Below are 10,427 nucleotides of genomic sequence, written 5' to 3' on the forward strand. Positions count from 1 at the left end.
GATGGAATAATGGACCGTTTCATGTATAAAAATAACCTGAAAGATGGTATGTTACCTCATGCTGAATGGAATATGCCAATAAAATGGGTTTTAAGCAAGACAACGATCCGAAACACACTGCAAAAGTAGTCAAGCAGTGGTTTCAAGACAACCACCTATCGGTGATGGATTGGCCGCCTGAATCTCCGGATCTCAACCCTATCGAGAACCTGTGGGAGATCGTCAACCGCAGAATTAATCGTGAAGGTGATCGTAATAAGGATCAACTGTTTGAACAAATCCAAAAGGCCTGGGCAGCGATTCCACAAAGTTTTATTGATCTATGCCTCGAAGATGCAAGGCTGTGATCGACAACAAAGGATTCGCCACGAAATATTGATAGCGAAATACAGCTTGGTCAACATTTTGTCGAGTTGCACATGTTTTGTCCAGAAGGAAATCAACTTTTTTTTATACTTTTGAATAATTTATTAATTTTCGTGTACAAATAATGAACTTTGTGATGAATAAAACTTGAAGAACTTTGTCTCTAAACAGTTACATAGTCATTTCTCTAAATTGAAAAAATGCAGCACTTATATATAAAGAAACTAAATTAGCATTATTTGGTTGCACTCGTTACGTCCGATACTGTATATATACATATATATATACATATATATATATATATATATATATATATATATATATATATATATATATATATATATATATATATATATATATATAATTTCAAAATTGATAATAAACAATATAATGGAAAAAGGCATGCCAAGCAAAAAAAACAATAATTGAATTTTTGAATTTTGAAAAAAGATTTATTTCTTTTAAATAATTATATAAATGATAAAAAAGCACTAGAGGCCTTTCACTATTTTCATCAGTAGTGCTATGTTTAATGCTTTATCAAATTTTTTTATAAAACTGTAGAAAGTTAGATAATAGAAAAATTAAATTGCTATATTGTAACTATGAGTTACCATTGTAACATTTTTTTAAAAAGAAAGTCTCAATTAAATGTGTCATGTTTTTGTTTATGTAAATGACTTTCATATGACAACAAATATTTTTCACTTTTTAATTCAAGGAAAACAAAGAGTTGGAAAAAAGGTTCTATAGTTTTGTTGTGCAATCTCTGGCATTCAAATACATGATTGTCAAATTGGTCTGTAGAATTTCCTGTTCTACAACTGGAAATATGACCATTAGTACGGTTTCTTAAATTATTTGTTTTTCCAGTGTAAGTAGATAAACCATTACATGATAAACACTTTAAATAATAAATAACATTTTTGCTATTACAAGTAATGCGACTTTTAATATTCCAAATAGTTCCATTAGACGTCTCAAACTTATCAACTTCTTGTAAATATAATTGGCAAATTTTACAACGAATATCTTTACATTTGAATAAACCCGTTTTTTTGATGGATGAAATAGAATGAAATTTTGAAGAAGTTAGTTGTCTAAGTAAATTTGGTGGTTGTTTGTAGGCTATTACTGGATGTATATTTGAAAAAACCTCCTTTACCCTTGCATTAGTAGATAGACAAAGTAAAATGTTAGTTTCTGTTAAAATAGACTGGCAGTTTAAATTGCTATAAAATGTAGTTACCAGAGGAAAAACTTCTTTGGATTTTTTTAAAGGTGCTGGGCTGGTCCTTGTAATTTGGCATTATGAAATGCTTTTTCTATAATATTATCTGGGTAAAGACATTCTTTTCACCATAATTTTAGTTCCGTTAAACGTAGTTTTTCTGTAGCATAATCCGAGGTAAAAACAATTATTGTTTTAGCAAGATTATATAGGATATTCTTTTTTATGTGGAAAGGATGAAAACTATTGTAATTTAAATAGTCGTGGGTATTTGTTTCTTTGTAAGCCATTGTTTCGCACTTCCAAGGCTGTAGCGATCAATTCATCAATCTATATTAATGAATGTTTAGAAAAACGACTTCTTCCATTTATTCACAAGTATCATGGAGACTTTAACTATTTATTTTGGCCAGATTTAGCAAGTTCTCATTATTCTAAAGATTCGCTAAATTGGATGGAACAATATGTCTATTACATTGATAAAGAATCCAATCCCCCAAATGTGCCTCAAGCACGACCAATTGAAAATTTTTGGGGACGTTTGGCACAGAAGGTTTACGAGGGAGATTGGCAAGCTTCAACAGAGCAAGTTTTGATTGATCGCATTAAACTAAAACTACAAGAAATTGATTTAAACTTTTTACAGTCGCATATGAAAGGCGTCAGAGCAAAATTGAGATCAATTGCAGATAGTGGTGTTTTTTCATATAAAAAATAATATATTTTTATTAAAAGATAAATGCTTTATTTAAAAAAAATATAATTGTAGTTTGTTTTTTTATTTATAAATAAGTTATTGACGTTTATATTTTGTCCGATAACTTCCGCATCACCCGTTAGGTGAAAAATCTAACATTACTGTTTTATAGCTGCCATCGACAAACCAGTGGAATGAAAAAACCCTGATTAAAAGCCGATTACAAGGTTATCTTTCATGCTATGACTCATTATATGCGTACCTTCGTTTTTCTCTGGGTATTGGCTGGAAGCAGCCAAACAGTTGTCAATACCCAAGACATGAATTTCAAATTGGTAAAAAAGCCCCAAAAATTAAATCCATTACTATAAACACCCTTGCTGCTTATAATGAAAAGAATTCACCACTTTCTGTTGGAGCCGTATTTTGCTTCAGCCACCTAAAAAGTATTTCTACAGATAACAATATTTACATGTTAGAACCAGCTCCAACACCAATAAAGTCTTGCTTTCCTGCTGGTGACATATATGTTCCAGATATAACAATCATTTCAGATGAAACTATCAAAGAATCAAAAATAGCAGCACGCTCTTTGTGTGAAGCATTTGGAGCAATTCCACTGTCCTTTCAGATAAAGCAAAGAAGAAATTTGAAAAATTTAAAATGCAGCTTGAGAAGATATATGGTGAAGCAATTACACCTGGTCAATCAGAGGCACTAATTTCTTAAGTGTTACACAATTAGGATGAAGATGGTTCAACTCAACTGGTTCCAGAAGACCTTGTTGTACCAGTTAAGATGTTTCAAGAAAGTGATTCTTTAGGAAAAATTCTTTTGCTTTCAGTTATTAACCATAACGAGTAATGCCATAGGAAAAAATAGAACATTTTTGTTTGAACAGTTTATGTTTTGTCAAGGTTTGCTGCAAGATGTAGCTTATGATGTAAATAAAATAAAGTTTGACAATGGGTGAGTATGAGACAACTCAACAAATTCGACCATTATTCTGTAGGCAAGTAAATTAATTTGTATATTTACAAATTCCCAAAGTATGTATGATAAAAAACGTGACTTTTTTCTTGGGACTTGAGATAAATATTAAGCAATTTTCTTTATCTTTCAAGTGTAATTTTTTAGATGGAGTAAACAAAAAAAAACAGGAAGGCTGGTAATCACTTTTTGTGAAGAGTTTAACTTAACTGATGATGTGGTTCATGAAACTGTTGATTTGAAAAATGCACCTGAAAACGAAGAAGATGATTTAAACAACGATGTTCAGTTGATTGCAAAAGAGTTAGCAGCTGATTTTCAAATCGGTGATTGGATTGTTGTTCCATACTTTATGCAATGGTATCCTGCAATAATTCAAAATGTAAGATGTTACAACACTATAATATTGTATTTTTGTGTATTGAGATCTTTTACAAAATTATTGGTTTCATAACCATATTAACTAAAATCAAGGAATATTTAGGAAGCAGCAATGATTAGACGTTACTTTATCTTTACATCAACCATTAGGTTAATGATGATGATATTTATGTTTTTTGTATGGAATATTCTGCTGCACCCGAAGAGAACTACTTCAAGTCGCCAACCAAAGAAAATATTTTCAAATGTTCGTCTCTTGGTTTTTTTTGTAAGATTGATGCACCAACACCAACTAATCATAGAGAAGATTATTCACTCTCAAAAGATGATATTGACAACGTGGAAACTCAAATTTGCCGTTAATAAACTTCTTAAAGTTATTTTTGCAATTCTTAGAAAACTCATCAATTTCCCATCAATTTTAAACAGAGAAAACGTTGATCATGAAGTTTAATGGTTCTTTCATTGATAAAGTTAAAAAACTAGTTTTTATCAAGTACTCTTATACAGTTCCGTTTTAAAAATTGCAGTACTAATTAGTAAGGCTGTAAAGTAGCCGTTGCTAAGTATATCTATACCGTTGCTAGGGTATTTTGTAGTTAAAAAATTGGCAAAATAAGGTTACTCTAGAACTTCTGTAGACTTTTTATCACCCAAGCAGATGGATTTTTTATCAGATAGTGGAAGATGCATGTTTAAGGGAACTAAATAACTTATTCTGTTCATGGCAGACTTAAGGCCACTGTTGTTATGGGTAATCTATCAATGCGCGATGAACGCAAAAAGTGATTTTTGGCAGGTTACTTCTTCCCAGGTCCTTGTAATAACATAATTTTTGTTTCATAAAATAAGTGTATGTCTTAGTGTCTTTCAAAAACACCTAAGAAAATTACGTGCAAGTATTGGCCTTAAGAGATATAAGAGCTCAAAGTTAGAGTAAAATTTCAAATTTAGTGGTTTCGGACCAAGATTTCTAAAGAACCAAAAATGTAACTATGTTAAATTTTTACTTTTACTATAGAAATCTACCCAGATTAGCAAAAAAATTAAAAAGAAATATTTCTGTCATAATCATGTTGCTAAAACTGCTCCTCAAAGTAGCAATTGCACTCCATGCGCAAAATTTTCTCAAAATAGGCCAATATTTGGGACCCAATATCTTCAAAATAAATAGGAATTTTCAAAAAAATTTTACCAGTGGCCTACTTTCATTGTCTTTTACAAAATATCTGAAAATGAGAACAATTTGAAGATATCACTTCCAGACTTTGCCTAGATTTCTCAGACAATTGCTCTTAAAAGAAAGACTCTCATCCAGCCAAACTTTAAGGTACTTCACAGTTTTTGACAGTTATTATTTTATTATTAATGTTAACACTGAATTTTTCCTTGGTTTTTTGGTTTTTGGTTTTAAAGACAACTATTTTAATTTTTGTAGCGTTTAGTGAAATTTTATTTGCTTTTAGCTAACCATGAGCGAGACTAGGTTCTTTCAAACCGAGACGAGACCGAGACGAGAAGTTAGTACTTCTCGTGAGAACGAGACGAGACGAGAAATTTAACAATTTTTGAAAACAAATTTATTAAAATCCAAGTAAAAAAAAAAATGTAAACATGGTTTTGACAAATAGACACAAATGACATTTGTCAAATGTAAACAACTTTTTCAAATATTATTTAAGAATTTTTTTGCCAAACTTTTCCAACAAGACAATGTTTTCTCTGATTAAGATGATTTGTTCTACTTTTTCTGGGTGTAAGTTGTGTCTGGATGATCGGATGATATTTCCACCTGAGCTAAAAACTCTCTCTGATTTAGTTGAACTTGCTGGAATAGCTAAAATTTGTCTAGCTAATGAAGAGAGTTCTGGCAATGTATTTGAATGCAATTTCCACTAATCTAGAATCGGAAAGTCTTTTTTGGCATCAGTTTTGATATTCATACTGGCAAATTTTGCTCAAAATAGGATTCAGTTCAGATGTTGGCTCTTGTGTTTCAAGTCTGACGTTTAACTTGCGCTTCAGTTTTGAATTAGGGGACAAATCTGCTGAAAGGACTCTGGCAACAGGTTGGCACTCAACATTATCCTTAGCCTGTGAGGCTAACCATTCTTTTGTTGTTTGAAATTTTTTGAAGAGCTTCAAGTGAAGTCCCTTTAAAGCAGGATTTAAGTAGTTTGCTGCAGCACTCAATAAGTTTCCAGTGTGACAAAGAGGAAATCTTTTCTCAATGCAGCTTTTCATGTTTTTTGCATACAAGACACCGTAGCCACTTTTTCCATCCGTCTCAATAAATTGATCAATTTTGTCATGGATTTAATAAAGAGAATCGGCGACAGTGTTAATTGTTGGAATAGACTCAGCCGACTACGTTTCTGTAGCTTCTTTAAGTGGTGCAAAAATTTCTACTGCTCCCTCGATTGATATCCACTGTGATGCACTGATGGTCTTTGAAGAAAAAATATCTTCATTTGCACATAAGCTGATAAATTGCACTATTTAGTTGTAGAACAGAAGCCATGCAATCCAGTTCACTATTCCATCTTGTGTCAACAGATTGGCGTAACTGTCAAAAATTGATTCCTTGAGCGTCTGATTCTGATTCAAGCAACTCAGCTGCAACTGAGATGCCAAATCTTTGCATGTTTGCAACGCATCATCCATTCCAGCAGTCATTCCAAATGAGTCTCGAACTGCACATTGCAAAATATGATTGTTGCACAAGTATTGGTCAAGGCGCTTTGACAATTTGACTGCAAGTTACATGTTTCTTGCCTGGTCGTTCACGCAGTACATTGGCAAATCAACAGGCAAATTTAGTTCTTCTAAGAAAGAATTCATCTTTCCTTCAATTAAGATACCTGTGTGTCTGCCTGGGAACTGTTGGACATGGGGTGTCCAGTGATGTAGTCTCCAATTTTCGTCAATAGCATGAAGTCCAAGAAATGTAGCTGTCCTGAGCTCTAGAAGTCCAAAGGTCAGAAGTAAATGCAGCACTTTTTAGATTTAGCATAATCTCCGTTATTATGCTCTTCATTCCAGCTTGAACTTCTCTTGACCGAATTGAAAGCTTTCTTGAATATGTTGTTCTGTGATAAAGGCTCAGTTTAGGGTTTGCAATGTCAAACAATTTCTTGAAACCTCTTCCTTCGACTGCTTATTGACTAACTTATGTCGAGTCATTTCGTTCGATAATTTACTGTGAAAACTTTCTATTCCTTCTTCAGACCCCGATAAACTTATTTTTGTGCACAAAAAATCAGAAATGCCACCATCATGTGAATTAAAGGGCTTGTCCCAAAACCGCCAACCGTTTCAAGACCACTGGCTAGGGTAGCTGTTAAACAACAATCTCTAGAAGCAGAATGAACCTCTTTGCATGCGATTACAGCAGCTTCCTCTGAAGAAATATTCGCTTTTGTTGAAGAAACAGCTTTCGACCACTTATCAAAATCTCTCAATGCTGCAAGTATTTGTTTAGAGTGATCAGAAAGGGGAATTGTGGCGAAATCGGGAAGAGATTCACACAATCTCTTTACATCGTTGCCATGAAATTTCGAGTAGACAATATCCTCAGCCTTTCTATCCATGTTAAGGTTCCATCTTTGCACTATTTCTTGAAAGAATCTTGTTATCTTGGAATTGGAGGAATAATTAACTTCTTTGGGACATCAATCAATGGGCTTTTCCTCGCAACAAGTTTTCAATCCTTAACATAAACTTCAAAAGTTTCATCCCAAGCTGGATACCTTGTTAAATCGATCAAATCAGGGCAACTTTGTCTTCCCTTTTCGAATGGTTTCTGGCAGAAGAAACATGGATAAATCATACTACAACTGAGTCCATAATTAGTCGTAAGATAAGATAAATCACCGCCTAGATAAACCGTAAATCCAGCATAAATTAAGGTTTCGTATTGAGTGCTGAATTTTTGATCTTTCAGAGAAGCGTAAGTATCCGATCCGGTCCAGCACTGAATGGGCACAGCATTATAGTACGATGACGGTTTGTCGTAAAATATAAAAGCAACAGTTGCTGTTACTCTTCCATTCCCTTTGTCAACAGAAAGCAAAACTTGCTTACTCTCTCGGTCGTTCAGCTATAAGCGAGAAATTCTCTCCAATAAAACTTTGTCAACTTTGTCCCGCACAAAACCTCCAGCTATATTCTCTTTGAAGCTAATCATTTCCTCAAGATCTTTCCTTGCTTTTTCGAGCATTCTTTTTGACAAAATCGGTCTTTCTTTTTTTATAGCAAAAGAATTCACCTTTGCCATTCCCATGTTCGATAATTTTACACTCCTTTTCAGGCCCAGCCCTTCTTCGGGTGAAACAGCAATATGAACTTCCAAAAATTTGTTTGCGGCTTTTCGCTCAAAAGATTTGTCAATATGCGCATTGTTTAAAGCTCTGTTTCTGCTCTTTCGTTTCCGTCTCTTCAACTGATAGATGTCCGAAGCTTGCTTTAACTGATTTGTCTTGTCGAAAACGTCCTTAAGATGATCTAATTGAATTTCGGAGGTTTTTTTCACATATTTCTTCATTTTTCCACCACCTTTTTTTACTCCACGGAGAACTCGCCGGAATTTGTTGTTGGCAACAACAGCTTTCTTTAGGTTTAGCACATTAGCTTTTGCCCTTTGTGGCTTTGGTGCCATCAAAAAAAAATAAAAATTTTGTAGGAGTTTTTGTAAGTATTTAATAATCCAAGTAAAAAACAAAAAACAATAGAAATCAATAGAATAAAACATAAACATAAAAGAATAACAAACACTGGTACAAAAAAAATTCCGTAAACATGAAAAAATGATTTCCACAATCTATTAGTCACTATCCAGCTATTAGGTCTAGGAATTAATTCATGCGCTTTATAATTGAAAATTGAAGGTTTATTTCAAAAACTTAATGGATGAATACATTAATGAAAAAAAAAAAGTGTCCATCGCTAGTCACTACTTTTGCCCATCTTTCCGGCAATTTACGAATTCCGTGTCAAAAAAATGCTTCATCCTTAGAAGTGATCCAATCAGAGACCCATTTTTTGATATTTTCTGAAGAAGTGAAGCGCTGTCCAATCAAATCGTTATTCATGCAATCGAACAAGTAGTAGTCAGAAGGAGCAATGTTCGAGAATACGGCGGGTGGGGTAACACTTCCTATCCGACATTTTCCAAATAGTTTTTGACAGGTTTTGCGACATGTGGTCGAGCGTTATCATGCTAAAAAACTTCAACCAAAATACTATAACTTTCGGTAGCACTTTTCTTCATGTTAAAGTAATGAAGAAGAATCCCCGCAAAAACACTTTATCAGGAACAAAAATCGACATTATCAGTTAAATTAAAAATAGTGTTGTTTACGCTTAAATCAAATGATTTATAATGAAAAAGCGCAATAACAGTGATCTTCGCACGCATGCGTGGCTAAACGAAACGCTGAGACAAGAAGCTAGTTTCGTAATCCCTTGTCAAACCGCACGAATTAATTCCTAGACCAAATAAGAAAATGTGAAAGTTTCAAAACATTTGGATGATCTAAAAAAAAAATTCAACGTTATAACTCGTTCTGAAATTCAACCTTATAAAATGGCTTAGAAAGGCCAAAAAAGACAATTTTTCTGGATTATCAAGATTTAGACCATCAAGAGATTCCTGCTGAGATACGGTAACTTGAAAAAATTACTTGATTTTTTTACGGTCTTGAAACGTACAAAAAATTCAGATATACCGTTTTGTAGAGCGTTTTGTAGTTTTGTAACCTTCTCTGTTCATTAGAATCCTAAAACTATTGAAGAAAATGATTCTTATACAGATTGTTTATGAACATTTAACACTTAAATAATTCTTTTATTATTCACCAATTGATGATTTGCTTCAACATTTCTGTGATTTGTAAAAAGTGTTTATTGAAACGCTACGAAGAATTGTTTTTGATTAAATCAAATTTTGATTGAATCAAATTTTTAATTTCGAAAGTTCGAAATTTCGAACAAAATTTGGCTAAATGTAGGACCTAGGCTACTACATAAGCCAATGACAATTTTTTAAAAAAAATTTTTTTGTGTCTTAAGAATGGGTTTCCATCAAGATTTTAGTTGAAAACGAGCTTTATTTTGTTTTTTGTTTTTTTGTTTTAATTCAGACGGTGCTAACCGACAAAATTGTTTAAAACTATATCCGTAAATTAGAATAGCTTCTATCCGGACAAAAAAGTTTCTATCCGGTCAGAAAATTGGAAAAATAAAAAATTAACATTAAACTCAACGTTTTTTTCTTTCCTACCCCCTTTTTCCCTTTATCTTCATTTTGAGTTTTCTGACAATATTTTCTAAAGATATTTCGCATAAGCATTTTACATGTTTTAAAACTAAATTTTGTTTATTATAAATAATACATGAAGATAAATTGCAGTTCCTACTTGTGGACAGATGAGAGAAACAGAATGAGACCAGTATTTTAAAAAAAAAACCATTTGTTAAAGTTTAATTTTTAAATTAAGTTTCTAAACATAGCTACTAATAGTGAAAGAAAATATATTTTCATAAAGAAATAAGAATAAAATAATCCAGAAAAACTTTTTTGGTCTTTCTAAGCCATCTTATATGGTAAAATTTCAACGTGAAAAAACGTAATAATTTTTTTTTGGAAGATCCAAATTTTTTGAAACTTTCACCTTTTCAGTGGGAATAATTTTTTCATATTTACGAAATTTTTTTCGTACCCGTTGTGCGACGAGTTAATAAAAGCCTCGGAAAAAATAGGTC

This window comes from Hydra vulgaris, chromosome 01 (assembly GCF_038396675.1).
Source record: "Hydra vulgaris chromosome 01, alternate assembly HydraT2T_AEP".
Taxonomy (NCBI): Eukaryota; Metazoa; Cnidaria; class Hydrozoa; order Anthoathecata; family Hydridae; genus Hydra; species Hydra vulgaris.